Below are 27,500 nucleotides of genomic sequence, written 5' to 3'. Positions count from 1 at the left end.
TGTCCCACACATGTGGTACATCTAAGCCATGCCACTCTGAGTGCTCAAACTAGCGAGCTAGTGAGCATGCGCAATTGCTAGCGGCAATGACTCATCCCAGTTGAGTGCTCAATTCGGACATGAAAGCAAAAGCTTTGTAATGCCAAACAGCTATATCTAATTGCAGACAGTACTGTTTCGGCCTTCTGGGCCTCATCAGTGCAAAGCTGATGTCTGGGATGGAGGTTAAGCTTGTAAAGCCACCCCAAATGTCCCACACATGTGGTACATCAAACTAGCAAGCTAGTGAGCATGCGCAATTGCTAGCGGCAATGACTCATCCCAGTAGAGTGCTCAATTTGGACATGAAAGCAAAAGCTTTGTAATGCCAAACAGCTATATCTAACTGCAGACAGTACTATGATATATATATATATAGCTCGCTAGTTTGAGCACTCTGGCATGGCTTAGATGTACCACATGTGTGGGACATTTGGGGTGGCTTTATAAGCTTAACCTCCAACTTTGACATCAGCGCTGCACTGATGAGGCCCAGAAGGCTGTCAACAGTACTGTCTGCAGTTAGTTAATATATACATATTATATATATCATTTAAATTCTATTCAGATTAAAAGCTTTCTCACTGATGTTTTCAAATGTTTCTTAAAAGTGTCATAATTGTGTTTGTTCCTTGTGGCAATGAATTCCACTGTGTTGGAGCATCAGGGGCAAAAGCTCTGGTACTGAAAGATGTTTTATGAGTCTTGGTTGAGTGTACGCTTAGGAGTAGTTCATTGTTGGATCTTAAGTTATAAATAGATTCTTCCTTAATGCTGATAAGTTGACAGATGTAAATTGGTGCACCGTGCATACAGCAAGAGCTACTGAAATTTAAATTTACCAATCAGAATTCAGCGAGCGGAAAAAACTGTGCTATCCAACGTCACGTCAGGGGTGTAGAGATGGCGTAGTGGTGAGCTCACTCGCCTCGATTCGATTCCTCGACTCAGCGTCATGTGTGAGTTGAGTTTGTTGGTTCTCTACTCTGCACCGAGAGGTTTTCTCCAGGTACTCCGGACCAGTTTCCCCTCTCCTCAAAAACCAACATTTGACTTCATTTGCGTTCATTGTTAAATAATAATTTTACTATACAGTGTCACCAATTAGTGCTCCAGCGCTAAATCGACTCTAGAGACATTAAAATAAAGTTCCTTTCCTTTTCCCTTTTTGTTCCCAACCAAAGAGCCAGAAAACCCGGTTTAAAAGGTTTTGTGGCAGCTTTTTTGTCAACAAAGTTTGGTGCCAAAACTGGGTTGCCGGCGAGTGGCGATTCGAACATTAGCTGTAGTGCTTAGGCTGTGATTTGTGCTATTTCTAACTATTTGAAGACAAATTCAATATGATACTTTCGATTCAAATGTAAGAAAACGTGAAGACTGTATTGATAATGTATTTATTTGTGTTAACTTCGAAAAAAGGCTTTGGTGACGTCCTTTCGACAGGGTAGTTCGACAACAACGTCGTTTGCGCACAGAAATGCACCGTTTCCTTTGAAAGAGAAAACAATTTACTGGATAGCTCAGTTTTGACTGCGGTGCACACTGTGGGCATGGGTTCTGTATGCAAGGATGACCGTGGATGGCTTTCAAGGTGATGGTAAGTATCTTGTAGATCATTCTGAATCTCACAGGAAACTAGTGTAACGAAACGAGAATGGGCATAATGTGCGGATGACGAGGGACTTCACAAACAATTCTAGCAGCGATATTATATTTCTTTATCCTTTGTAATTTGGCTACATGTACAGTATCTGGTAGGCTGGAAGACCGTAATAAAGACTCACTTACTAAACAGTAGTCAACATGACATGTCATGAATGCATGGATCAGAGGGGCGGAGCATTCATTGTTCAGGAATTTCCTTATTCGTCTTATGTTACATAGTTTTATACTTTTTTCCAGTAAAACTTCATTTGGTCAACCTCTAGTTTTTCCTTTTCAAGAAATCCAAGATTGCTTGTTTTATGTTGGGGAGCTCGAGTATTAACATAGGGATGACCTCTTAACTTCCCCTTCAAGCTGTCTTTTGTAACTTAGGCTTTTGCATCTTGAATAAACTATGTATTTATGTATGTATTATATAATATGTATGTACATGCAGATAAAAGAAAGAAGATTAACAGGTTTTATTGATTTGCGTCTCTAAGGATAGTTCAGAGTCCATCCATATCCCAAAAATTTTGACAGAAATAGCTGTGTAATTATAGTGAAGTTTTCAACAGAAAGATGGTCCACTGACTGTTTAGCAAGTTGTTTACGAGTTCACGAGTAGGAACTGGGTCTTGTCATCATCGTATATTCTGTACCAACCACTTCTACCTAAATGTCGCAGATACATGCCTGCATTGCTGAGTAGATTCAGATTCACCAATGGCACATCCAGGTTTAAATGATAGATATACTGTAGCTGTGTATCGTCAGCAAAAGCGTGGCAATGTGGGAGATGTCTATCAACAATACGAAATAAATCAGTTCTGTATATAATGAATAGTAAGGCTGCATTCATTATGTATACTACGGGGGGGTGCAGAGATTAGAAGGAAAAACATGCCCCCCCCCACCTCCATACACAAACAGAGAGACTTAAATGTTCCATTTAATTCTAAATAAAGTCATATACAGAAATAACCAGAAAATAAGCAGAATAGCCAAGTATGCTCTATAGAGCAAATTTCATGGGGCTGTCTTATATGCATATTCACCTTACTGATGTTTGTTTGGAACAACATAAACAAGATGACCATGGCTGTGACCATAATTCTGGCAAGGGTGGCAATGAAAATGATGATCAGGATGACAATTTATGTGATGAACAAGATGACAGTGATGATGATCAGGATGACGATGATGATGATCAGGATGGTTACATTTATAATGATAATGATTGACAATATACACATAATTATTGGGCCTTATATATGTATATAAATTATTGTTGCAGTTATATTATAGAACAAAGGTTTTCTTGTTTGAATTTCATTATATTATCAACACTTTCTTACATATATACATGTATGATTACCGGTAGCATGCCTTCCTTTTTCTTTTGGCGTTTGTATTACGTTTTTGGTGGGGATGGTACAAGATTATTTGTCCAAAATGCAGAAGAATAAATATAAGAAATGTATGTTCTTGTTAGTTATTTTTATTTAATTAAATATACTTATACTGTTTCTTGGTTTATGGGGTTGGGTAGGTGGTTGAACCTTGTAGGGGATGCTATATTCTTTTGTTCTAACACCTGTATATATTCTATATGTACAAATCTTGAAATATATAAATAAATAAAATTTATTAGGAAAAAAACTTGACATCCCCCTTTTCCAACTCATAAATTTTTAGATCCCCCCTCAAAATCCTCCACCCCCTCCCCTTTAGTATACATAATGAATGCAGCCTAAAGGACCAAGTCATGAGCCTTGTGGTACTCCACAGGTAAATATCAAAAATGTTTGATACACCACCATCTATACCAAGATACTCGTTGACATCTACAGAATAGGTAATCTTCAATCCATCCCAGAGCAGTGTCTGATATTCTCAAGTTGGAATGTACGCAGTTTAATAAATTCTGATGGTCTGATGCAGATCATGATGATGGCGTAACCAGAATCACATTATTTTGAATTGTGGACAAAAGCATTGTTGTGGATGTTGCTGCTGGTGACATAGCTGATCTACCTGACTGCACAAGGATTAATATGACAGCAACTCAGAGAGTCGTATAAATAAAGTATAGTAATTATGTTATATTGTTTTTGTTTTTTTTTTTCTCACTTATTTATGTATGGAATGTTCATGTTCATGTAGTGGAATGTTCATGTTGAGATTTTATGTAAGAAAATCGTGTCTGGTATTGGAGCGTTGAAGAGAATGAGGTCTTTCGTTCCACATGAGACTCTCCGATCAATCTTTGTGTCTTTAGTACAGCCTCACTTTGATTACTGCGATTCTGTCTGGGGATGTTGCGGCAAAACCTTTAGTTCCAAATTTGTTGACCATAGTAGCGTCTCCAGTTACTCCTTAAGGGACACAGAGGGCAAACCAGATATCCCACAGCCACACACAAACTATATGAAAAATAGCTTCAGCTACGCTGGAGCAGTTCTTTGGAATAATTTATCAATCAAATTGCGGCAGGCTGACTCCCTTAGAGCGTTCTGGGCTGGCTGCGAGCGTTTCTTTTCATCAAGTTAATCTACAATTCTATACATGGCACTCATGTAAAGCAGGTTTTTATTTTGTCATTTAATATAGTTACATTTATTGATTATTTAGAGCAATTTTGAATAATGTAGTTGTAGTTGTTGTATAATTTGTAATAATTATGGTAATTAATTAGGTTTTTATAGTTGCGACTGATGAGTTTACCATGTCTAAATAAAGTTATCCTATCCTATCCTATCCTATTTATTACACATTGAGGTATTTCATTTATTAACTGAACATTGCTAAGCTGTGCTATATAAATTCATGGTTATTATTAATATTAATAATAATAATAATATTATTATTATTATTATTATTATTATTGTTATTATTATTATTATTATTATTATTATTATTATTATTATTAAAGACTATGGGGTTTTCACGAAAAACCCTCCAAACAATAATTATTATTGACAGTATTTTCTCCAGAAACAGTCAACATTATTTTAAAAAATGGCCAATTTAACAGCAAACACTAAAAATTATTTTCAAATAACTACTAAACACTAAACCCCATTCAGACCCTCTCTTTATAAGGTGAAGACAATTTTACAGCACGGTTAACAGTCATGCGCCCCTCAACAACGTACTTTGGGTGGAATTGTCAATCAAATGTTTCATGACGAATTTGACTTCCATCAAATGACTACTGGAAACATTTGATTGACGTCCATTCAAATTTAGTTTCAATGGATGAAAAAAAGGTTGTTGAGGGGTGCTTGTGACTGGTTACTGCAGCAAGTCGTGTTCAGTGGATTTTCTCTTAAGGTCAAGAAAGAATTTTATGCAACCTCTACAAAATTAAGTCCTCACATTCAACAACATTTCTTTCAAGGCCAAGAGATATTTGAGGTACTTTCAATTAAAGAATGATTGCAGTGTCAGGTTTTGTTCCACATCGACCCTAAACTCAATGGCACGTTCCAAAGCTTTCCAACAACTTGAACTGCGATTCCCATCACACATAAGGTAACCAAACTGCATCAAACAACTGAACTATGTTAATTGTCAACAACTACCCCAGATACCCCAGGTTAGTACCTGTTTAAGTTTCCTTTATTGTTGCCCATTCGAAAACAAAGTATGAACGTTGTTGAAATTTACATGAATTGCACAACAAAAGCACAGTCTTGTCTTGCCTCGGTGGCTAAAGGTATGACTTGTTGATGAGCGAAAAGAACTGATTCCATTCAAAAATGTGTATTTTCTTGCAACATAGAAATCTGTTGAGTAGTAAAAGGCTTCATAATCCGCCATTAAATGGAGCAATTCATCAAAGAATTGGGCCCACTCAACGGTGTTTGCTGCCATCTTCAAGTGAAATGGTATTGGAATGTATTGATGCATGATGCAAATGCATGATGGAGTCAATACTTCGGAATAGTATACAAGGTACATGTAGTTATTGAAACAACTTGCATTGTGGGTTAATGACTTTGTTGGCAGTCTCTGGGGTATATGTTCAACTTGATAGCGTGGTTCAGGTGTCTGATGCAAGACTGTTTACTGTGGGCATGTGCCAATTGAATTAGGTGCTTTCAATAACATTTTGAGTGGGTGTCTACCCATATGAGAGTAGGTGGCTGTGGCAATAAGGCAGCCATTAAGTCAATAAAATGACAAAATATTTATGAACAAAAGGAACAGTCTTAATTTTTCAAGACTTTCACTTCATCCAAAGGCAATGAAAATTAAAATGTCTGTTCCGGAACGTGATTGCAAACAATCTGGTCACGCTTGGCTGCCATCTTTTTTAAAGCAAGGCTTACTTTTAGTGAGGTGCATGACAACTGTAGACTGCATACATACGTACATAGTTTATTTGATAGAAAATATCTGCATTGATCAACAGTATTTAAGTCTAAGAACCCATTTTAAAACAGTTAGCTTTCAATAACTGTGATGTAGGGTTAGACTGCAGTTTTCGGTGTGCATTAAGTTGGCAGTCTGCAAGTGTCAGACACCGGTCAGTGTAAAATGCAGACTGCAGACCGGGGTAAAATGCAGTTATAATGGGACACTGAAAAACGCAAGACTGCAGACTGTGCAGACCGTCAGTAACATGGAAATTCGGTTAGCCTGAATTAGGCCTAGATAATAATGCAACTGTTGAAAAAGCCCAAACCCTTTAGAAATGTTAACAGTTATGCGTAAATGTTGTTTTATGCCTAATTAGGCCTAAGGTTAGCATTTTAAGGGTTTGGGCTTTAAAAAATTCAGCAGTTACATTACATGTATAACCCTCATTTTCCTTTTTACCCCTGGTCTGCAGTCTGCGTTTTACACTGACCGTGTCAGACACCGCTTTTAGTATGATAACGCTGAAAATGGCGGGAAAGGTTTTTTGAACGGGATTGTCATTGCAAACACACGCAAGACAAAGAAATGTATGGTTTATACTAACAGAAATTCCCAAGACAATTGTAGGCAATTTTGAGCATTTTTTCACTATTGAGTGGTTAGACTGTAAAAATCTTAAGAGGTTTGCTTTTGAAGAAGTTGTAGGCCAACTAGCCGGTGACTTCATGCTTCACAGCCACCGGAGCTCCAACGGTAGCCGGCTTTTAGAGAAAGACCTGCAATTGTAGCAATGATCTTGATGGTCCACGTTTTTGGAATGTGTCATTCAATTAGGGGTCGATATGGAACAAAGCCTGAAATTGAGATAATTCTTTCATTGAATGTCACTTAAGTTTAATGTCAGAAGCCCATGAGTAGTAGCTTGCCTCTCCCGTACAACCCTTACGCGTATCTTTCTTCGTTCTTTTGCTCTGCATGCACTGTTAAGAATGAGCAATCAGAATAAAGTTATTTTCTAGAGAAGACAAAAGTATCAAAAATGTACATGTATGCAAGTTGGGCATTAAGAATGCATAACCCATGAAGTAGCTTGTTCGTCCGAAAATAAAAAATACATAATATCTGACACAACAAAAAGGCCATTCTTGTCGCTCTCAATAACGTGCTATCTGAGATGCAATTCACGAAACAGAGTTTACTTTGTAATTGATTCATTTAAAGCAGGAATCTAGCTTTCTTTTCGTCATCATTTTGGCCGAAATCCTGCATTTCCTCAATCCACTTTGTAAGTGCTACAATAGTCTGGATTTCACCTGTTTCCTCCGCTCGATAAGTTAAACTTTGGTTTCAGATTTGATTTCCAAAAAATGACACTTACTTTACACATTTAGGTACGCGACATTGTCAGAAATGGCATCTGGCCCAGGGGCCTTTCCCTCAACCAAGGAGGGGACTAACTATGCACGCCTGTGCCGCCTTCTTGTGGACGTGGGAACCCAGGTCCTCAGAGACACCTTTGACAAAATACATTTTCCATCCAATCTACACGTGACTTTGAAAACTGATCCTGCCCTCACCACATTGCAATTGTTGCGAAAAAAAAGAGTTTTATATCCTTCACAGTGGGATAAGCTCTACCCACCTGCAACCACCTCTCCATCTGTGTCGTCAACCAATTTTGACATTACACTTCTGAGTTTGCTGCTAAGGCATATATGCCACTTAAGTCCTCCTGCTAGCACTGGAAACTGGCACGAGCTTCCCCCAGTTTCTGATAACAGCACTGAAGCTAACATAGCAAGAATAAAGTATTATCGAAACAATGTCGCTCACATCAGCCAGGCTTCTGTTAGTGATTCAGAATTCAATGGGCTATGGCATGATATCAGCAATGCACTTCTGGCACTTGGATCTGGCCCAAGTTATGCAACTGTCATAAGCCGACTAAAAACTGAGTGCATGGATCCGGATGTTGATAAGCGTTACCGAGAGTTGCTGAAGGAGTGGAAGAAAGATGATGATAGCATCAAGGAGAAACTTGAAGAACTCCAAGGTAGGCTTAATCTCAAGAGTTAGCGGAAATATGTATTTTGTAGGCTCTTCGAGATTTCTAAATAAACACAAGTAAAAATAGAGAAGAGACAGAGAAGGAGAGTTGGGGATAAGGCCAGAATCAGTTGTTAATGTCGTAATAGTTGTCTGTAGAAGCAGATGCGGGTTTCCCTTAATGTCTGCAACCATGTAACACCAGGGATGGTGCAGTGGTGAGAGCACTCGCCTCCCACCAATGTTGCTTGGGTTCGATTCCCAGACTCTGCGTCATATGGGGCTTGACTATGAATTTGTTGGTTCCCTACGTTGCTTGAGAGGTTTTTCCCATGGTACTCCGGTTTTCCGCTCTCCTTAAAAACCAAGGTTTGCTTTCTGTTGAAATTAGTAGGTGAAGAGCCACCTGATGGGTGTACTACTAATAAAGTCATCAGCATCATCATCATTATTATTATTATTATTATTATTATTATTATTATTATTATTATTATTATTATTATTATTATTATCATCATCATTACATTATTATTAGGTAAACACATTAGATAGCAACCTCGAACCCAGGCCCTTTCTCTTCTCCTCCTTTGTCGTCGAGAGAGAGACCCTGATTCAACCTGGGCACATGACCACCCAAATCATGAGAGGTAAAAAAAAACATGGTCGACAGGGAAGGGTGGCAAAGTCGCGAGACTGTCACTATCACAGATTTAATGAGTCAGGGAGGGAAGGTAAAAGAAGTGTGGTGCGCATTACCCGACCTCACTGTGCTCGCACAATGGCTACGCAAAAGCAAATCACACCAAAAAAAGTTTATTCACAATGAACAGACCTCCATTTAAATCTGTACTTCTCCATTTAAATCTGTACTTTTTGAAAGGGATTATTTTTCACGAAACATTCCGCTTGTAAACCAATCAGGAGGGTCTATTTTAATTGTGGTTTTCCCGACGGAATGATTCCGCCTTTCGACCAATCATGAAATTGTTTACAGAAATCAAATCAACCACAGACGGAACAGTCCGCAAGTTGACCAATGAGAAGAGGTCTTTCTGATCTATTTCAATTAACACGTCCTCTAGCGTTTATTTTAAGCACAGCCTTTACCTCGTCACGCACTTAAAATCGCACAATCGGGTTTTCAATTTGTTTCATTCCATGTATACCGTCGAATTTTCTTCGATTATATTCTTTTATTTTAAACTGCAATTCATCTCCTTTGCTTGCATAAATTTTATAAAACGCAGATATTCTCTTGGGAATATTATAATGCGCTTTTGACTTGACAAGCCGATAAGACATCTGCAGTATTTACATATCTCGTGTACATATCAAGCTTGTCTTAAAAATCTACACTCACGAGGCTTCGAAAAGTTGAAGACCTCAAATGTCTAAACCTTCAAGTTTAGTCTACAATTTCCTAATCTTCCTCTTGTGTGTGTATTTTGTATGGTTTATCTGTAGTTTCCTCTTCGGCGGAATGATTCCGCCTTTCGGCCAATCATGAAATTGTTTACAGAGATCATATCAACCACAGACGGAATAGTCCACAAGTTAACCAATGAAAAGAGGTCTTTCTGATCAATTTCAATTAACACATCCTCAGTCCTCTGGTGTAATAAACGTACAATCGGGTTTTCACTTTATTCAATCCATGTATACCGCCGAATTTTCTTCGATTGTAGTTGTTTATTTCAAACCGCAATTCATCTCCTTTTCTTGCACATTTTCTCACTGATATGTTTGCTGTGATGGACCGAAAGAACACTTCATTCGATTTCGCTAAACACATGCAGAGATTTCATCAAACGCAGATATTCTCTTGGGAATATAATATGAAACATTCCGTCCGATAAGACATCAACAGTATTAACGTATCTCGTGTACATATGAAGCTTGTGTAATTAACAGGTTTGGAAAAGTCAAAGACCCCAAATGTCTAAAATTTCAAGTTTAGAGTACAATTTCCTAAACTTCCACTTGTGTCTGTGTTTTACTCGTAATTTTTTTTATATTTTATTTGTAGTTTCCTCTTCTGCGGAATGATTCCGCTTTTCGGCCAATCATCAAATTGTTTTCAGAGATCATATCAACCACATAACAGTACTTAAGTTAACCAATGACAAGAAGTCTTTCTTATCTATTCAATTACATGAAACACTTCCTCGGATGTTCACTTTACGCACAGGCCAACCTACCCAAAAAGGGAGTACCGGCAAATTCGTCACTTCCTCTGATAGAATTTCAAAGTCACTCACGATCTTTTCATATGTTGTATTGTATGGTTTTCAATTTGTTCGATTCTATCTGCTATCCGTGTCGTCTAATTTTCGTCAATTTTTTCGAACAAATTCCTAACTCAATTGGCAAATTCATCTCGTTTACTTTGCCTGTTGTATTCACGCGATGTGATGGTCCAAAGCATCATTTTATGTGATGCAAAGAGGGTTACGTGATATTGAATGATATTTAATGAACGCAGTGGTTTTCTTCGTTTCACCTGAAACTTCCCGCTAGCTAATTTGGCCTAAAGATTTTCTAACTGACACCTACTTACGTATTGATATCCGATGTGTACATATCAAGCGGAAATTTCGTCTCACCAGGTCGGGGAAGGTCAAACAGCTCAAAGGTTCATCTTCTCTTGAGTGTGCGTTTATGTTTGATTGTTTCCAACAACCCTATGAATTCGCCAGAGACACTGTCTTTCAAAAAATGTCTTAAGTAGTAGGCTTCAAAACGATGGTTGTTACTTACCCGAGTCACTTTTTCCTGCCTTTCCTACCACAATCCTCTGCTCGTTTGAAGTAAATAGGCGTCCTTTACGTCGCATCTCGTTGCGTTTGCGAGGTAACTGGTGTTTCAGCAGCTACAGCAATTTACACTAGGTTGCTGTTAATTTGCCGCACCTCGAGTTCATTTGGTGCTTAAAATACACGCATCGAAAGCCCTGCACTAAATCGTTCAGTGCAAGCTGATTTGCCTTCATGGTGCAAAGATTGAGGGCCGGACAGGATCTACTGTTCGCGCTGGCGCGAAATGTGGCGCGAAAATGTATGATATAACAAATGTATCACAAAGCCATGTAATATGATATATTTATTCATAGCCAGTTGTTAACACAGCCCGGTGGAGAACACTAAAGCTTACCATAAGTTCCTATTCAGACCTCTTTGCAGTAATGAGGGCAAAAATACTCGCGCCGCGCTTCATAGCATTCTCCGGTGCATTCTTTTTTTCTGGTACGTCACATACACCTTAAAGTGGGCAATGTCACTAATCGACGGCCTGTTATCGCCTGAGGAGAAATTTCTCCTTTTTGATTTACCGGGCGATTGCAGAGATCAGAGAAAGGCAGCTAAGATGCTGTCTTACGCCTCTTTCAAACAATGCATTATTGTAGGATTCATTTGTGTTTTCTGTTGTCATATTTGCGATGCAAATGAAATTTTAAGTTTTTGCAACCTTTACTAGTCCCTTCCTAAAGGTTTTGAGGTTGCTTGGAATTTAATTTGCCGTTATTTACAGCAACAACTGGATCCGGGTTCTGGGCGTGCCATCTCAGAATTGTTGAAGCTGTCAACTGAATTTACGAGAGAACGAAAAGTCTGAACCCGGCAAAGTGGAATGTCGAGGGAACGCCGATTTCATGAAGCTTGCGTTAAAGCAAATGTCGGTTCTTTTTACTTTTTATTTCAGGGATAAAAGATTGTCCGATGAGTAAATGTGAAGGCCTGTATTTTGCATTTGCCGTACACCAGTTTTAAGGATGCCGCCTTTTCGAAGGCAGTCGGCATGCACACACACCCACACACTGAAACAAATTGACAAGTCCCTGATTAGTTAGACTCTTTAAAAATTCCCTTTTCTTTGGCCTTATTTCTTTCCGCTCTTTTTTGATGGACGTGCTTCTTTCCTCCGCTTAATTGTTTTGCTTCTTTTACCAGCCTATAGAAAAGTAACACTGGTTAGTGGTGACATTTGAAGACCGTGGGTGTGAACTTCGGAACATCAGAAAGACAAATCATGACGAATCCTTGTTTCACCTGGCTCGATCATGGAGATTGCTGTATGATAGGTTTGCCTTCATTTGCAGGATCACATATATACTCCACAGCTTCCACTGCAAGTGGGCTATCTGATGTGGTCAACCAGTTAATCGTCAAGGGGAAATTTCCACTCACTGGTTGGATGTTTTCTTTCTTTTCTAACAGTCCGAGCAAGTTTTTGGTAATGCTACAGTTAGAGCATCAGGCATTATGCCCGCACGATGGCAATTTTTTAAGCTCAATGCAAAAAAACGTATCTTTCATTGATTTTGGTCTCTACAGGACTATATTGAGAGCTCAGCCAATAGAGAGATGAAAATTGAAATATGTGCTAGAGAGCGAACTGATCAGAGAGGGATCTAACAATCGAGTTTGGAGGTGTAAACTGATATGACTGTTATGTAATTCCTTGACATCCGGAAATAATCTCCGTTACGATTTCTGTTACTTGCTGCAGTTTTTGGTCATTATAGTGAAAGATCGCAACCCGGTGAATCTTGGGGATTGTTCATTAAGTAACACAAAACGTTTCTGTTTCAATGAAAGCTGGTCGTAACGTTTTCGTCAGGGAAAGAAATAACTGATCAGAGACAGAAGCTACTTGACAATGCCTTATCAGTGGAGTTGGGGTTGGTTGTACCATCTTTATCAATAAGACGAAGGGAGGAGAAAAAATACATGTTGAAATTGAAGTGTGACTGAATTCCGTTTAGGTGTGATGAGCGGATATTAAACAACGATGTGCCTGGAGAGTAGTAACTAAAGCTTTATTTAACACGCGCATTTACAGCCCTCAATTGCTGCTCTTCATTCCATTTTTACTGCCTTTTCCTTTCTGGTCTGTCAAAAATCTAATAAAACATTCAGTGCATTTCTCAGTGATGAAAGAAAAATTGATTTGTGAGTGGACTTATGGCGTCTGACATGTGTGGACACAAGGAATATAATGGAAAGTTACCTGTTGTACTAGAAGGCGTTTCTGAGTTGTTTGTCGATGCCTGGTTCACAATCACGCTGTCCGTGATGGCTGGCTGTTGTCTTATGAAATCCACCGCCGTGACCACTATGTAGTCCCTTACAAGTTGACAGATAACATTCAGTAAGTCGCCACCACACCAAATGGCCGAAACTAAAATTTTGGGAAAATTGCTTAATCACTACTTGAATCTGGTAAGGTAATCCATCTGTGGTCTGGCCTAAACGTAGGTACAAAATGGAAAGGATTGAGTACATCGATTATAAAAATTGCTTAGAATAGATCATTAGCTTAAAAGTAATGCATTTCATAAAAAGAACTCACCCCTCCCCCTTCTCCGCAAACGCGTGAGATATTAGGGCCGTTTTTACGAGAGAAAATAAGCCGCGGCTTACATAAGACGCGAACACCCCGTATAAATGGTACAAAATCTACGTTCACCACTTTTGCAAGCCGCGGTTTGTCCTGGCCTGGGAGTTAATACTCGTATAAATAGTTCCTTTCGCGTATTATGTACGCCGTGGCCAGAGTAAGCCGCGGCTTATTTTCACTCGTATAAACGGCCCTATTATGTTATCATGTAAAAGTATAATTACACATTCAAGAGAATTCTACTTACAGTATCTAGTAGGGCCAAGTGCCCTTCGATAATGCTCCCATTTCTTCCAAGAAGGAAGCCACTTGCTCGTCCGAGAATGTAAGCTGCATGATGATAAAAATTCATGAACCCCAAAAGAAAAAACTGTTTCATGTTTGAACGCCGATGAAAAACAGTTCTTCGATCATTGCCGGATATTTGTAGGGAAAATTGCCTTACTAATATTAACTAATCTGACGTGATTCCTCTTGGTCTAGTCAGATTCCTGAAACTTAATACTCAACATTGCGGTTATAGGTAACTCTTTTTGGTAACGGAGGTTATTTTCATATTTACCACACCACCAATTATTTCTCCACTGAACTCAAGTATCATTAGGATCACCAACTCAGTATATTATTACAATCAATAAGCGCTCATAATGCAGTATTTGCTATTCAATTTTTTTTTTCAGTGAAGGAAAAGAGATGCCAATCTAATCGAGTTAACGTGTAAGGGAATTAATTAAGCCACTAGCCGAAAACGCAACCCACAGCGTTTTGCACTTCCCGTTATTTTGTGTTTCTTAAAACATCAGAGAAGTGATCAGTTAACTCTAAATAGAACAAGGTAAATAAAACGTTGATCCTACAATGTAGATACCAGAGATTCGGGCAGATGTCATCTTTACAAAAATTATGCATTGTAGAAACTGCTTTTCCCACATTTTATGTATAACTTCAACATGCAAGTTACTACGAAAGACTTACGAGCAAAATACGGCAGAGCAGGAACCGCTCGCTTGCGATCATTTCGTGTCGTGTCAGTATATACGTTTTTATATATTTAATCGTAAATTTAATTTAAACAGAATAAGTTTTGCCCAAAACTTTTGCATGTAGAGTAAATTTAATGCAAATTTTTTACTTTGATTTGTCCGATCTCTGATCTTCTTTCTGGAGTATCCTTTAAATAGGCGGCACCGTTTGGAAAAAAATATTACATTCACGCAATTATGGCCCTTCCGTTTAACGAGGAATAATTCCTTTAATGTCTTCGGTTCATTGCGAAAAGGAGAGAAGAGCACCCTAAGATTAGGATTCTAGATTCATTAATTCGAACCGGTCAGTGTCATTGGTTTTTGTTGTTTTCAACTTCATTATAAAGGAAAAGGAAAGGAAAAGAGCAAGCATTCTTCGTGGCCGACGGACAAAAGATACACATAATTATAAAGATCGGTCGAAAAGCGTAATGATTCAGCCGAAGAGGAAACCACAAATAAAACATACACACAAGACATTTGAGGTCTTTGGCTTTTCCAAGCCTGGTGAGCGTAGATTTACTACACGAGATATGTAAATACAGTAACTGTAGATCCTGATGTTTAACTATTGGAATACTTTTGAGTCAAAAGCGAGATATTCCCAAGAGAATACCTGCGTAATTTGATGAAATCTCTGCATGTGTTTAGCGAAATCGAATGAAGTGTTCTTTCGGACCATCACAGCAAACACATCAATAAGAAAATGTGCAAGCAAAGGAAATGAATTGCAGTTTGAAATAAACGACTACAATCGAAGAAAATTCGACGGTATACATGAAATTGAACAAATTGAAACCGCAATCAATAACACTAGAGGACTGAGGACGTGTTAATTGAAATTGATCAGAAAGAACTCTTTTCATTGGTTAACTTGCCGACTATTCCGTCTATGGTTGATATGAACAATTTCATGATTGGCCGAAAGGCGGAATCATTCCGCCGAAGAGGAAACTACAAATAAAACATACAAAATACACACACAAGAGGAAGATTAGGTAATTGTAGACTAAACTTGAAGGTTTAGACATTTGAGGTCTTCAACTTTTCCAAGCTTGGTGCGCGTAGATTTACAAGTCACGCTTGATATGTGCACGAGATATGTAAATACTGTAGATGTCTTATCGGCTAATAAACTATCGGAATGTTTCGAGTCAAAAGCGGATTATAATATTCCCAAGAGAATATAAAATCTCTGCATGTGTTTAACGAAATCGAATGAAGTTCTATTTCGCACAATCAAAGCAAACATACCAATGAGACAACGCAAGCAAAGGAGACGAATTGCAGTTTGAAATAAACGACTATAATCGAAGAAAATTCGACGGTATGGTTGTACGATATTTAAGTGCGTGACGAGGTAAAAGCGTGTTAATTGAAATAGATCAGAAAGACCTCTTCTCATTGGTCAACTTGCGGACTGTTCCGTCTGTGGTTGATTTGATTTCTGTAAACAATTTCATGATTGGTCGAAAGGCGGAATCATTCCGCCGAAGAGGAAACTACAGATAAACCATATAAAATACACACACAAGAGGAAGATTAGGAAATTGTAGACTAAACTTGAAGGTTTAGACATTTGAGGTCTTCAACTTTTCGAAGCCTCGTGAGTGTAGATTTTTAAGACAAGCTTGATATGTACACGAGATATGTAAATACTGTAGATGTCTTATCGGCTTGTCAAGTCAAAAGCGCATTATAATATTCCCAAGAGAATATCTGCGTTTTATAAAATTTATGCAAGCAAAGGAGATGAATTGCAGTTTAAAATAAAAGACTATAATCGAAGAAAATTCGACGGTATACATGGAATGAAACAAATTGAAAACCCGATTGTGCGATTTTAAGTGCGTGACGAGGTAAAGGCTGTGCTTAAAATAAACGCTAGAGGACGTGTTAATTGAAATAGATCAGAAAGACCTCTTCTCATTGGTCAACTTGCGGACTGTTCCGTCTGTGGTTGATTTGATTTCTGTAAACAATTTCATGATTGGTCGAAAGGCGGAATCATTCCGTCGGGAAAACCACAATTAAAATAGACCCTCCTGATTGGTTTACAAGCGGAATGTTTCGTGAAAAATAATCCCTTTCAAAAAGTACAGATTTAAATGGAGGTCTGTTAATGGTTAAATTACTGCATTTCCTGAATCGTCGACCAGTCTCTTAACTCCTAAAACAGCAATTTCCACTCCATTAGGTCAAGCTATAAAATCTGGTCTCGCAGAGTGCATTTTGAGGTGAAACGGCTATAACAACCAAGAGAGAATTAATCGAATTGGAAGAACGAGGAAGAACTTGATGGCAAGATCGTCAACAAATCTTTCTTTAGAAACGAATACTCCACGCAAATAGCCAGAGGAACACAACGCAGTTTGAAGACATTTGCACTTTTTAATTTGGCCAAACCTCTTCCATTTTTCACGCAAAATCACCCGTGTTTGCATAAATGTCCCATCCGTCCCCTGGTCAGTATTTTTGTTAAATTCGAAGCCCCACCCACCATACGGTATTGTTGCTGTCAGCTGACCACGTTACCAGGTTCAACCAAGGTCTCACTCTTAACAACAAGGGGGAAGACGAGAGATAGCCTGAGTTCGAGGTTGATCAGAGGGCGTCTCAAATGTCTAGTATAAATTTTGTCAATAAGGAAGACGCAATAATTTAAAAGAGAAAAATCTATCCTCACAAGCACACGTTTCCCACAATCCTTAAATTTGGTTTTTTCACCTTATTAGGTACATCATTAGGCACCTTCTTAATTACACCTGGCTGTGGTGCCCTGCTCTGAACTCATTTTCATGCACTATTTTGTGGCTGCCAGAGGCACCTTATGTAATCTTTCGATGGTAGCTCGTCGAGTTGCACCCTTCGAAATTCAGTGTTGTTGTTGTTAGTCTTCTTCTTGTTATTGTTATTATTATTATTAGTATTATTATTATTGAGATCTACGACGGCGGCGTCAACAAAAACATCACTAAAACAATTGAAAGTTTTCCTTACTCTTTTGTCAGAATTTCAGCTTATTCAACTTCCAAAAACTAGCAGAATTGTCCAGAAACGGACGTGGAGGTGTGGTGTTGAAGCTGAGAGAGAAAATTTGAATTTGCCGCTGTTTGGTTACGTTTTCCCTGAAACTTGAGATTTGTTCGTTTTACTCACTTTGCAGATTAATGCGGAGAACGCCAAAAAAAAAAAAACAAAAAAAAAAACAACTCAATGTCGAAACGCACATGTAAAGTTATTGTTTTGCTCACTAAATGTCTGGTGGCATTCACGTTTACGTTTCTGTCGGAGAACTCCATTGTTGCGCTGCGGGGAACAACAAGAGCGTGCTAATTAGCGACTGTTTTGCTTTATGACGCGTTTTCCTTTCCGTTATTGTTGCTTTAAGCTCCCAATGTTTAAAACATGATGGGGAACCTAGCGCTGAATAATAGCACTAAGGCTGGTGGCATTGAAAGTTAGTAGTGGGAAGAAGGAATTACGCTTAACGATTGCTTTACTCCTGACGTCCTGGCGTTAGTTTCGACCTACGCTGAATTTATGTTCGATGTTAGCATGGCATTGACGTCTGTGGCACCTGCTAGCTAGACGTTAGTAGATGCTGATATCGTCTGACGGAATAAGTTTTAGAATAGCCGGTCACTACTGTACTCCTTTGAAGGACGAGGTATTTAACAATTATTCCTCGAGCCCGAATTGAGTCAATAGCCCATGAGGCCGAAGGCCGAAGGCCGAATGGGCTATTGACTCAGAGGCCATGAGGGCGAGAGGAATAATTGTTTTAGTAAAATCCAACTAGTTGGTCAAAAAAGTATCGAGACAAAACATCTTTCGCCAGTTAAAGCTAGACTTTAATTGTTGTTTTGGTTTTCAAAGCCGGCGCTTTTCGCTACTAGTGGGCTATAACAAATAGCCTACTAGTAGCTCAACCAATCAGAACGCAGCATTGATAATAGACCACTAGTTGGATTTTACTAAATAACAATACACGCTATTCGTATGCAAATAAGTGGACAGGTATTCTAGAATCTAGCTGCCTGAAAAAAAAAGGGTGTGGTTTGTGCGTGGTGAGGACCAAAACGGCGAACAAAAACGTAAAACAAGGAAACTGGTCAAGTTTGATAACCATCTCCATATGTTAAGTATGCTGACAGTATCTGTTCTATTATGATCATTCAGAAACACTGAACGAATTAAAGTCAGATGAAGGCAGTGGCAGGAACAAGCGTAGGAAAATCGAAGGTACGTATGTAGTTGGACAGGCATTTGCATTAATTTGCATTATCTAGGTCTATTTCTGTGATTGCTTATTCACTTTTAACAGGATCCTGGGGCCTACAACTTCAATACTAGTTCTATGTAATGGCATATTCACAGATAAAGCTATTTTCAGATGAGTTCTTATATAACATTTGGCTTGCAGGAGTAACCATTCTCAATCTCATTGGTATTTATTTCTCATGCAAGACTTGTGATTAGCTGGAAAGGTCTTGTTTCGCGGGAAAATCAATCTATAAATAACTCAGCCAGTAGAAACGCCGTTCCACAAATACAATGTAGTTGTATGCTTCTAGTCATTAGCCTGTGTACAGCCGCCCGCTCTCCGAAAAAAAAAATCGGAGAGGAGCGTCTGTGATTTACCGTTGATAATCGTGTTCCATACCACGTGGTTTTTCCTGGAATGTGTGGAAAATGATTTGATTGGGTATTACCCATCGATGATTACATGAGAACCACCGTGAGAACCACTGTGAGAGATTTTACGATTAGTTCTTGTGTACTTTGAGCACGGTACAAAATACGAATAAAAATCTTTTTGATTGCCAAAGAGGTTTTTCTTTTAAAGTACGAGCGGAATTGTTATCTATGGAGTGTAAAGTGGAAATCGATTCGACGTGCATTTGTAGGAATTGTTGTCAGCGCAAAAGAAACGAAAGCGCTCTTCACGAGGTGAATATAGCACTATTCAAAAGATTGTCCACTCGAAAACGTCTCCCGCTATTCCTTACCAGTCAATGTAATCCCAACGCCTTGCTCGGACCAGCCTAGCCATTCTCAAGCACAATCTACAAAGCGTGATGTCCTGGAAGATTTGAGATGTGAACACACCGAGGAAAATAACAGCTCATCGGCAACGATCTGTACAGTTCTGAAGGTCAGAGCCGTACCTGGTTGGAAGACTTGCAAATACATCCTTTCCTTTAACGAGTGCTTCTATGCTATAAAGCCAAGGTATCTTAAAACTGTCGGGGACGCTCTTCGATGCACGTTTGAAATCTACCTCATCGACCACCATTTTGAGAATTTAGCTCCAACGAAATATGAGCCACGCAAATTTTGGTCAGCGTAGATCACTTAATAATGTATGCAAAATTACTCCGGAGCACGATTACTAACGGTAAATCACAGACCAGGCATCGCGTTAACGCAGAAATCGTGCATTTTTACGCAAATAAAATCCAAAAAATGCATCATCGAAATTTTAATGCGTCCCAGGACGCAAGGCACTGACTTAAATAACTCACACAACTTGCTTTGATTTGTCAGTATATTCTGTTGTTTGTAAAACTGTTGGAGCGATCTGTGCTCATAATTGAAGTTCTAAGAAATGGGATTTACAACATCTAAAAAGGTTAAAACTAAATTTTCGACCGCCTTCTGCGGTCTTCTTCAGAGGAATGTACTCTGCAAGTCACGGAATGCAAATATATAGCAAAAGACGTCACTGTTCGTTGCTCCTAAGGAAGGAAACCAGTGATGCGTAAACCCTTGGAAAGGGTGCTCTTTCATTAACAGAGTTCTTGTCCAGGAATGAATGTATCGGCTCTAGAAAAAGCCTTTGTCGGCCGGTCCTATGCATATGCGTCAATATTAATTCCAAGTTGGTTACACTCTTTTTCTCGCAGAGGGTCACCAAGATTTTGGGACCCCCAATTTGGCCGAACATGCGGGTCCCAGGACCCAGATTGAAAAAAAGCTGGTGCCATCCCTGCAGACGCTCCTCTCCGATTTTTTTTTTTTTCGGAGAGCGGGCGGCTGTACACAGGCTACTAGTCATAGGCTCCTGCTTTGAATGGTCCTTTTTGTGAAAGAAATGCTATATCATTGGATATGAAGATGAAGACAATTAGGTTAACCCATTGAATCGTAGGAGTGGAATAGATTTTACTCTGTCAAACTCCAGACGATTTTACTCGTCAATGGGGGTGGTTCAGGTGTCAGTGGGTCAATTATCATCCACTCAAAAACTGTCCCCATTTAAACCTCCCTTAACATTTTGATTTTGCAAATTACCATAGCATTGTCCTCTCATTTGCAAGCGTTTGTGAACTGAGATGAATATAAACGTGTACATAACGTGTATCCAAACAATCCCACAGTACCTCACTCGTACCAGTCTCCTCAAAGCTTTTAGATTTGGCCATAGGATTTAACTTGCATGAGAACTGCGCAAATTGCCATTTCCTTCCTGAGTTGTGGCACGAGCCAGTTTCTTTTAGCTCTAGCATGACTTCCTTGTAGAAACAAAGTTATCTGTTTTTAAGAAGAAATTCAATCCTTTATTCATTCTGTGCTTTCCTGCCCTTTGGAATTGTCCTTTCCGTAGATTTCCCACTATATATATGTATGTACATGTATATATCTATTAGCGGCTAAATATAATAAAGGAATAAAATAGAATAAAATAAAATAAAGGAATAAAAGCAAATCTGTGGAATAGGATTAATGTGTGTTCAATGATGTCACCTTCTAAGCGGGTTGCTTCTGCTTTCCTTCTTTTCTGCCCTTCTTCAGATATTGAACGCTTTTTCTTTAGCTCTTTAAACAATTTGCTTTGCATATCAGCATGACTTTCTCTCTCAATTGTCCTGCAATTTCCTTCTGCTTTTCTCGCCTTGTGGTGCTTGTCAATTGGTTCTCGAGCGTTAATGTTCCCAACCCATGACAGCAAGTGAAACAGACAACAATTTGTGGGCCATTAGCAGGTTGTGAAAAGGCAGGATAACTAAGTTGCCTGGCAAAGAGAGGTCGCGATCCTCTCGAAGGGGTTACAATCCCCAAGGCCATGACACCAAGTTGGCAGTGCAAGGTTACAATCCTCGACAAGGGGTTACAATCCCCAAGGCCACAATACTCTCTAGAGGGTTACAATCCCTCACCTGAGAGGTCCTTATCCTATCTTGGGTTGCACCCCTTGGTTTCTATGGTAACCGTGCTCGATCAGAAGGCACGCAACCCTAGTACGGTGAGTCTATGGGGCAAAGGGTGACCCGCATGGGAACACTTCATCCCACAAATACACGAAGTGTATTCCCCATTGACGAACCACAAACTAACAAAACAAATACTGAAATGTAGCAAAATATATCATAGAATTTTGCCCAGTTATGTGGCAGACCGTGATGTGGAGTATCAGAGGCTAATTTTGGGTGTTCCCTACCAATTTAACTGAAACTTGTGAGAGAAGGGAATTAGGGCATTTAACATAATTATCGCTCATAGCCAGGGTGGGAGCCCAACTGAGGCTGCCGTTGTGGCAGCACCTATGCGATAGCTATGGCCGGCGTATTTAGATGGGTCGAAATCGGCAAGTGATAAGAGCTACCTTGTCTTGGAAGTCAAATCTTGCTTGGTCAATGGTAGTCCCGAAGCGTATTGAAAAAGGGGTCCCGGGGTGGTGTTCCTTGCCAACAGATACCTGTGCATGGACTGCACAGGGCAAATTGACTGGTTAGTTGGCCCGATATAAATGGTGTGCCCAGAGTGAAAGGGATCTGTTTTGGAAATCTTTATGCGTACCGACATGTAATGAGGTAAGGTTTAACTGGGAAAGAAGGTTATATCCTCCAGGGAAAGGTGAATATGTGACGAGAAGGGGGAGTTGCATGTCAGCTCTCCTAACTGCAAAAAAACAAAAAAAGGGTAGTGTCATTGCAGCCCAAATCATAGTGGAATCGCTGTTCGAAGTGTAAGCTGCTGCCCTGTGCACGTTTGATTCCCCGGCATATGAGCTGAAGGCGGAAAATTTTTTTCAGGTCGAGGTCATAACCATTGCGGATGTGAAGGTGCTGGAGAGCGGCTAAATAGCTCTTAATTGAGGAGTGTTTGATTGATCGTGCTAGGTGGGTGACATACCGGAGGAGAGGGTCCTCGTCTGCCGGTAGGTTGTTAGGTAGATCGATTCCGTACAATGATAAAAAATCCAGAAAACGCCTCTCCCCGAACTGTAGGACTGTTGAGTAGAAGCTGCCAACGAGAGGTTAAGGAACCGGTGGATGTCGGCATTTAGATCTCCATGAGAGCCTGTGGGATAGGGTAGGGGTCTTGTTTTGCGTGCGGCGCGTGTAGACGAAATCGGTCCATCTGAAAGCGAGACAGCGATCGTGTTCTTTTTACCTTCAATATGCTAGACTCGCAGGTAGAAATTGAATCTAAGTGTCAGCAGGGTCAAGTGGCGGACTAAGTCCATCACTCTAGGAATGCGGGAGCGCTTAGAATTGACAATGCCGACGACCGACTCATTATCGCAAAAAATTATTATGCGCTTGTTAGCAAAGTATCTGCCCCAAAGGGAACAGGCGACGACCAGGGCAAATAGTTCCTGCCAGGCAATACTCACTCTTGGTTGATGGAGTTGTTGGTGGCTTTCCCAACGGCCCTGGAACCGCTTAGAACCAAAAACCCCCCGAAGCTCAGGGTACCGGATGCGTCGGTGAATAACTGGAGGGAGTCCGAGTCGACCCAGGAGTTAGACAGGAAAAAACTGGCCCCGTTCTAGTCCGAAATGAACTCCTTCCACATGTGGAGATCTTTAAAGAAACCGGAGCTCAATGAGATGTGATGATGGGCCTTGGAAACCTTCCGGGTGAGCGCGATCATTTTTTCAGAATCTAAAATGATACCCATGAACTCGAGGGCAGTACAGGGGCCCTGGGTCTTGTCCCTGGCGATAGGGATATGAAGATTCCTAAAGGTTAGGAGCATACTGGTCAGGCTCTGTTGGCAGGTCTGACTGTAAGAGGGGGGGGAGAGTGCTGGAGGTTCGATGATTAAAAAATCGTCCAGGATATGGCAAGCAAATGAGATTAGGCACTTATTGAGGAGAATCCACTCGACTGCATCCGCAAGTTGGTTGAAGATATATGGGGCACTCCGCAAGCGGAAGGGGAGACATTTGTCATAGTAATATTGACCATCCCAGTACATTCCAAAAAGTTCGTAATCAGATGGTTTGAGCGGAACGAGTCGAAATGCAGACTGAATATCCGTTTTAGCAAGGAAGCACCCCGGGCCGAACCTTAAAATTCCCGAAATAGCATTGTCAATGGTTATGTATTGCAGGCCATGGTCCTCCTTGGAAATAGAGTGATTGATACTAGTGAGTTAGTTCCAAAAATAGTTCGAAATTTATTTGTATGTTTCTCAGGAACGAGACCAATGGGGGAGACTTGAAGGTTACAAAAGGGGTGGGGGGGGGGGGGGGGTTGGAGAATGGACCCGCTACACGACCTAGGGCGACCTCCTTAGACAAGTTTGCATGTACTATATCAGGCCGTGCCAAGGCAGTGGGTAGATTCTTAGAAAAGCGTGCAAACCGTAAGCCATTGTAACCTATGTCAGCCCCATACTTGAAAGTGTTACATAATTTTAAAACTAAAAACTGGTCAGGGTGGTCCTCGAGTGTACTTTCCAACCTTGCCACATTAACGGGGGTTGGAAGGACCGAGGCAGCCCCTTCACTTGGGAGGATGTAGGATGGGAGGCCCCTGGGTCCTTTTCCCCGTCACTGTTATGTTTTCCGTCAACCCGAGATCGGTCGGGACAGTGGCACCCAGGGTGGGCTCCCCGGCATTTGTTGCAGACGTGTTTGTACGAGCAGGGTTCCCGGGTGCAAGACCCGGTGGAGTTGAAGTTATTGCATGTGCCTCTGCTTGCGACCCCGTCAGAGGCTCTGGAGTTGGGTCTCTTAGAAAGAAAAGGATATTCCTCTCTCAGGACGGAAGGTGCAACAGTAAAAACAGTGAGCCATAACTGATTATCCAGATTAGACCACAGCAGAGACTTGTTAAGACTAGCCTTTTAACGAAACTTGTAGTCGTAGATGTCCCAACCTAAACCGGCATGGACCCTAGCGGCGTATCTAATTAGGATAATTAGGAGATAATGTGGTAGTTCCTGTGAGCGATGGGGGAATTTATGCGTAAGTACCCTTAAGTAAATGGTAGAGGCCGTGGTCCATTGCTCAACATCCATGATGGTTGAAGAGGCTTTCCTATTCTTGGTCACTGTCACGACTGAGTTCCCTATGGACAAGACGAGAGGCTCATCCTCCACATTCGATAGGTTTTTAGGGAGCAATTTAGACAGTTCAAAAAACTCACCCGACTGGATCTCTTTCACGTAGCTGGCGGGTATAGGATCCTGGAAGGGCGTTGCTTGAAGCCCTGGGTCAGAGAATGTGATGTCCTCGTGGGGGTGGGTCTGGAAAAGGGTGTCCACGTCGATTGCGCGGGAAGTTTTGGCGCTGTTTTGGGTCGACGGTTGAATAACTAATTCGGCTTGAATGGCGCCTACCGCGGCCCTAGCGGCTTCGCCAGCGATTTCCGTGGAGGCAACTGCGACAGATTCCTTCACAAGCCGTTGGAGTTCTGCTATTTGAGTCTCGCTAAAAATACTGTTACGATCCTGGGGGCGTTCCATCTGATTGTTCAAATCGAGACCCGAGGCTTCGCAGTTGGGCCCACTGTCTGCGTTATTCGCTGGAACAGACCGGAGGCTGGTAAGCCTTCTTTCCAAGGTACTTCGCTGCCGAAGGTAGACCATTCTGCTGGCAGAGACCATGATGATCGGAAATTGGCAAAGCGTTTAATACCGCCGGATCCATGTTTACGTTATTCTGGGCGCGAACCGCTCTGCGAGGTCTGATGGGTGGCATGGCTCCGTGAGTTGCACAATATGTCTCCAAGCGAATTGCTAAACACCAGGGAGTATCAATTTGACGGAATTTGTACGGATAATTGGGAATTTCAGTGCGGATACTTAAAATTTCAATGCAGATGCTTGAACTGAAGTGTTTTGGTTTGAAGCCAAACAGAAATGACGCAATACCAAAGTTCAGGGACTTTGATATGCTAGTCCTTAAGCACGTGGCGCCTAGAATGTGATTGGATAATAATGTGCATGGTGTGATGTTTGCGTGAGTCAAGCTCACTCTGTAACGAGAGAACGCATAATAGCCTTAGCTCAATTACAAATCCCTTACATAGGTCATGGTTGTCACATTAACTTTAATTTATAAGGGTTCATAAATTGGCTTAAATCTTGTTATTTTGTAAGTTCGTTGTTTCATATAACTCTATCAGTTTCCATGCCATTGAAAAAATGAGACTTTCCAGTGGGAGTAAATTTGAGTATAAAGATTATCGCTCTGGTGATAGTTTTAAATTGTGATGGCCAAAAAGTGTACCTAAACGCATTCTGACCAAGACGGTCTTGGTTGGAAATAAATATGACACGTATCCTGAACAAAATATAACAAGAATGACCTCCGATGGTGCATTTCAATTTTTCTTTTCTACTGGTATAGCAATGGACAACTTGTAGCCTTTTCAGTATCTGAAATAACCAAATGTTGTCATCGAGAGTGATTGCAGTGGTCTGTGGTGCACAGAGGACTCCTCACTGTTCTTGGTTTTTTTATCGCAGAAATTACAATGGTTCGATCACATTCCCGATAATGAACTGACGTTTTTGCTTTGCGGACAGAACAAGAGATTTCATGTCAGCTTCTCCGGACTTATTACTAGTACTTTCACGAAGAGTTCGGGTAGCATTTGTTTCAAAGCATCTGTCACATCTTTTCTTTAACTTGTTTGTTTGTATTGCACAATTAGGTGCCCAGGTGTCATTTTATACCCTCGTGATCTTTTAAAAAAACGATCTGAAAGGATATTATTTCTTGCTTTGACACAACATTCCCTTTTTTCATGACCCGTTGTATAAACACACCTGGTCATTCTTTTAATTTCTTTTAGTTTTGCAATTTGGTGCTTGGTATGCCTCTGTTTCCTGACATTGCACGGTCCTAACTGCTGACCAGTTGTAACCACCCACACTTTTGAAATGGGCTCTATGCACACCGGTAAAATATGCAAAAACCCACCCACAGTGGGGGTGTGGTTTAGCTTTCACGTCTTGCAGTTAACGATGGTATTCCAGTGCCCTGTTTTGACGCCCCGATGGCTTCATATGACATCAGGTAGTTGCCTTCCATTTCTAAAAATAGTGAAATTTACAAATCCCGGCCATATCCTATCCTTTTGTGTTGTTGTTTTAGTGTTTCTGTTTTAGTTCTTCTCTATTTTACTACAACTCACGTTCGGTGAATATTTATATCCATGCTGCATTAGTCCAGTACTTGCGTGGACACTGAAGCAAAACTTAAGTCCATGTAATCTAATCCTGGTGGTAATCAAAGCCTGACTCCAATATTCAGCGCACGTGAGGTGTAGTGAAACTTGAGTTAAAATGTATTGAAAGAGCCTTTAAACGTCCGCGCAAATGAGTTGTCATTCATACCGTGGCCATTAGTAGCTGTAGAAGTCACCGTGTTCGAATATTTTGCATTTTCAGATGACTTTAATCCAGCTGAGTTGATTGACGGTATTTGCCAGCTCTACAAAACACGTGAAGGATGGCTTGCACCCTTCCCTTGGTGCGAAGAGTTTCGATTCCATCTTGATAGCATTTTTACCAGACTCAAAATGGTCAGTAGAAAAAAAGAACGAGGAACAAAGACTGACCATAATGTTGACATGTCCAAAATCTTCCAACCACATGAAGAATGTTCCCAGCCAAGAACGGTCTTAATTGAAGGGCAGCCAGGCATGGGTAAGACTACCTATTGCAACAAGATTGCTTACGACTGGGCGAACAAATGTGGAGCTGATTATTCCTTTCTTAATGTCCAAGTGCTGT

The 27,500-nt window shown here is 40.4% G+C and overlaps 1 protein-coding gene and 1 pseudogene across 1 annotated transcript in view; both read left to right on the top strand.

The window, feature by feature from the left end:
• LOC138055693 (uncharacterized) overlaps positions 1 to 27,500 on the top strand; it is an 86,160-nt gene that overhangs the window by 5,668 nt on the left and 52,992 nt on the right. The window lies entirely within an intron of this gene.
• The window catches only part of LOC138058251 (NLR family CARD domain-containing protein 4-like), a 32,589-nt pseudogene that overhangs the window by 3,173 nt on the left and 1,916 nt on the right, over positions 1 to 27,500 (top strand).

Source organism: Montipora capricornis, chromosome 7 (assembly GCF_036669925.1).
Source record: "Montipora capricornis isolate CH-2021 chromosome 7, ASM3666992v2, whole genome shotgun sequence".
Classification (NCBI taxonomy): domain Eukaryota; kingdom Metazoa; phylum Cnidaria; class Anthozoa; order Scleractinia; family Acroporidae; genus Montipora; species Montipora capricornis.
This window is presented reverse-complemented; position numbering and strand designations above follow the sequence as displayed.